Source organism: Eptatretus burgeri, chromosome 8 (genome assembly GCF_056783735.1).
Source record: "Eptatretus burgeri isolate ZD-2024b chromosome 8, Ebu_testis_v1, whole genome shotgun sequence".
Taxonomy (NCBI): Eukaryota; Metazoa; Chordata; class Myxini; order Myxiniformes; family Myxinidae; genus Eptatretus; species Eptatretus burgeri.
In genome coordinates, this window is record NC_140968.1 from 9,191,021 (window position 1) to 9,195,273 (window position 4,253).

Here is a 4,253-nt window from a genome sequence, read left to right on the forward strand (position 1 = left end):
TCGAAACATGTCAATGTAATGGTTAGCGTCAGTGTTCCAGACTCTCTGTTTTTTTTGTTTTTTTCTTCTTCGGTATGACGGTGATGTTGACACTTTGATTTCTTGTGCGGTTATGATTTAAATCGTTGAGCGGCAGCCTATTAATTATATTATATTATATCCGCACGACAAATCGAAGTGTCAACATCACCGTCATACCGAAGAAAAAAAAAAAAAAAAAAAAAACAGGGAGTCTGGAACACTTACGCTAACCATTACCTTGATGTGTTTCGACTTATGAGTAACGTACAAGTAACGTGTGTTGACGTGTGTCAACGATCACGTAACGTGCCTACAACACGTTACTCATAGGTTAGAAATAAGTTTCGGGTACGCTAAACATTACCTCGACATTTTTCGACTTATGAGTAACTTACAAGTCACGTGTGTCGACGATCGCGTAACATGCCTACAACTTATGGCCAAGCGTATGTGGAACGTGTGAGTCATATGCTGGCATACGTCGAAAAATTTCAAGCATGGAAAATTTGTCTAACACCTCGGCGTACTACGACGTATGCCAGCGTACTACGAAAAAAAAAGTCAGCGTACTACGATGTATGCCAGCGTGCTCTTTACGTATACAAACTTACACATAACCTATTCAACGTGTGCCAGCGTTTTAGCCAAATTTTGCATACGTCAGGCATACGCTGGCTAAATCGTCAAGGTGTGACAGGGCCTTAAGAACCAACCCTAGACCTGTCAGCACTCGTCGGGGGAAAGAGCAGTGAGAGGAGAGAAGTCCCAATATTTAGTGAGAACATTGTGGGTGTGTATTTATTTATTTATTTACTTATCAAGTCCAGGTGTTTTGTTGACTACTATCGTTTGTATCAAAAACTACATTGATAATCACCAATACTCTATTCCACTTTTTCCTGAAACTCCAGCCAAGTTCAATCTCACCCCCTAGCAATCGGATAATTTTGCGCTTTACCGATCCCTGCCAAGATGCATTACACGAAATTTACATTGTACCCCTCTTTCTTCATTTTTTTATTGATCATGGTGGTCAGCACATGATGTTCAATTACTCCGCGCTCCTTCATCGCTCCTAGACGAGTGACAGATTCCTAATCTATCCATTGCGATGAATGGTGCCCTTTGTGTATCTTTAGTTTCAGTCCTCCTCACAATAATGCATCTTGTATCGTCGACTTTGCCCAGCAGTTCATGAGTAAGGGTCACAACATAGCTACACGACAGCATCACTTCACCCCTATTAAGTCACATGATGATACAAAGCATCATGGGGTGCTTTTCCCCCAGATTCCAAAGCTTTTCCCAAAAATCTCCAACGAGGCAATCCCACAAACGCACCTTTTTACCACGGTTCCGCTGGAATCGTGGCTGGACGCGATGCTTACAAGGGACTTCAATGCATGAGGAGGCCATTTGGGCCCATCAAAGCCTCCGCTACTTTTGCCAACCTATGGTTGTTTGGCCGTGTTCTATCATTTTTTAAATGCTAAACGTCAAGCAAGGAAGCAGCATGTACCATTTTTATAAAGTTGGGTGGTCGCTAGACTACCATTATTCTCAGGTTTTCTGTCTGTATGTTTGTTTGTATGTAATGGACAGCTCTGGAGGCCAGAGGAGTCAACCGATTTTGATGAAACTTGACAGGTAAGTTCAGACCAGGATCGAGTTGTATGCTTTTGAGTACCGTTGCCTAGCAACGGGACTTTGAAATTTTTGAAAAATCTTTAAAAATATATTTTTTCAAAAATCGGCGACCTCGCTCTTATATGCGCACTATAATCAACCTCTTTGTCAAAAAATTTCAGCCCGATCCATCAAAAACTGTATGACGTATGCAATGATGTTGCGACCACCCATGTCGCCGCCCGGCTTGTCTTTGATATTACTCTGCTGGGATTTGGAACCATCGACCTCCCAAACTCAGATCGGATGCACTAACCATTGCACCACCGACTCTGATTCCAAACAGATTGAGACCAAATTGTTCCCATGAATTTATCCCCCTTAGGGTGCAGCACTCCAAACGGAAGGGAACATTGCCTCTGATGGTGTGCAATGGGATACGTCACGCAAGGGGGTCTGGCCTGCCAGCCATGACTCGGCTTTATAAAAGACCTTCCCTTTGGCCGCAAAAAGTGTCCTGCGGCATCCAAAACCGAAGGAGTCCAAAACACTCTTCCATCACTATACCGACGAGATGTTTTGTTTTGACACTGTTTTCTTATTGATGATCTGTTTCTTTTGAACTCTTCTTTCAACAGTTTCAAAGTGACGTTGTGCAGAAATATTGTCCTTGATCTGCCGACCACATATATCGCCCCGAGATGCAAGGTAAGAATGCGCAACAACTTTTGATTTTTCTGATCTTTCACGCCGTTGCGTCGATAATGTGTTCACTCACCTGTCGATGGAATTTGCGGATTTTGGTTCAAAGCACAGGATAATCGTTATAATTGTATGAGACAGCACAGCACATAATATAAAATCGAGGAATTATTCGGTTCAGCCACACATGTGTTGCTCGGAAGTTGTTCTGAATTGGAAAATCAATTGTACGAGGTGTGTTCATCATCTCAGAGTGGGATCGTTGACCTTTTTGAACTCTTGTCGCAGTGGTAGTCGTAAGTCTGTGCCTGGCAAGGGTGAAAAAATATCAAGAAAAAACATTATTATTATTATTATTATTATTATTATATTCTGTTTAACATTTAATACATGATATATTTTTCAACTGGAATGTGTTCATCAAGGAAAACCAGAAATATATACAATTGAAATGATAGTTCATTCCATGCCCTTTTTCGATGTTTGTTGGAATGCACAAGGATTTTTTTTAATACAATTTTGAGGCTCGTATGAGAGCGAACACACAAAAACGCACAAGTGGAGCAGGAGACACGAAGGGTGGGAGTGCGAAGGAAAAAACGGTGGAGAACAGAGACATGAGGAGATCTGTGGAAGGGAGAGGGATGAGGTTGGGGTGCACAGGGTAAACAAGATTGACACTACAGGGAATTTCAAGAAGGAAAGCAGGGAATTGAAGGAGATGGGTTTGGGGTGGATGAGCGGGGTTAGAAAAGATCGGGGTTTTGGATGGGGGGAGATGAGAGATGGTTTTGAAGACCTGGAGGGAAGAGTGGGATTGAAGAGAGAGTGGGAGTTTGTTCCAAAGGTGGGGGAAAAAAGAGGAATGAAAGGGTGAAGGTAAGCAATGATTCTTCATTTTGGTCGTTTTATCAGAAGCGGGTTGCTGGCAGACCTTAAGCAGACTGCAGAATTGTGGGGGGGGGGGGGGGGGTTGGTCAAGGCCAGAGAGGAGACGGTAGAAGACAGAATGACCACTGACCTGTCTGTGGTGAGAGTGAGGGACCCAATGACTCAGCCTCATCGCAGGAGATACCAATGATCTTAAATGCCTTGGTTCCCACAGCGTGAAGCCGAGAAAGGTGAGAGAGGTGGGAGCATCAGCCCAGAGGGGCGAGCAGTACTCCATCAGGCTGTGGACGAAAGCTTTATTTGTGGTCAGGAGCTCAGGTGTGCCAAGGAAGGACTTTGCACGATGGAGGACACCCAGTTGGCGACTAGCTTTGGAGGCCAGGTTGGAAATGTGGCTTTTCCAGGAAAGATCATGGCAGATAGTGAGACCCAGAAGCTTGAATGAAAGGACTTTGTCAAGAGAATTGTTGAGAAAGTAGATGGGGAGGGTTTTCTAGATGGTCCTTTCAGAGAGACATTCTGAGAGTGTGAGATTTGTTAGGATTGAAAGACATGTATCAAATGTTGGACCAGCTTGTGATTTTATTCAGATCTGCAGAGAGCGAAGAAGCTGCTGCTTGCCGATCTAAGGGATGACAGATGGTACGGCAGAGGGTGGAGTCATCAGCAAAAAGATATCGAGGATTTTCCAGAGGCAGAGAGATTATTGATGAGAACCAGAAAAAAGAACAGGGCCCATAACGCTGCACAGCATGGACAGGAAGAGGGGATGAAAGAACTCCATTTAGCGCCACACGTTGACTGCGACAGGAGAGGAAGTCTGTGAGCCATGAGTGGAGATGTCCTTGGATACCATGGGAAGAGAGTTTGGTGAGTAGTGCAGGGTGCCGGACCGTGTCAAAAGCACGTGATATGCCGAGGGATATGGCTCTGACTTCATATCTCGCATTAAGGACCTCCATCCATTGTTGGGAGAGCAGAAGTAGTATATCCAGGGTGAAGTGACCTGGTCT

At 44.1% G+C, this 4,253-nt stretch overlaps 1 long non-coding RNA gene across 2 annotated transcripts in view; it reads left to right on the plus strand.

Annotated features, from left to right (window-relative positions):
• The first annotated feature begins 230 nt into the window (after window positions 1-230).
• LOC147021059 (uncharacterized) overlaps window positions 231-4,253 on the plus strand; it is a 12,682-nt gene continuing 8,659 nt past the window's right edge. Inside the window, exons 1-2 of one of the 2 annotated variants that reach the window (XR_015060706.1) lie at window positions 231-1,668; window positions 2,286-2,355. This is a non-coding gene — a long non-coding RNA (uncharacterized LOC147021059). Of the gene's footprint in view, window positions 1,669-1,789; window positions 2,356-4,253 lie in introns of those variants that run through there. The other variant, XR_015060705.1, reaches the window with a different exon arrangement.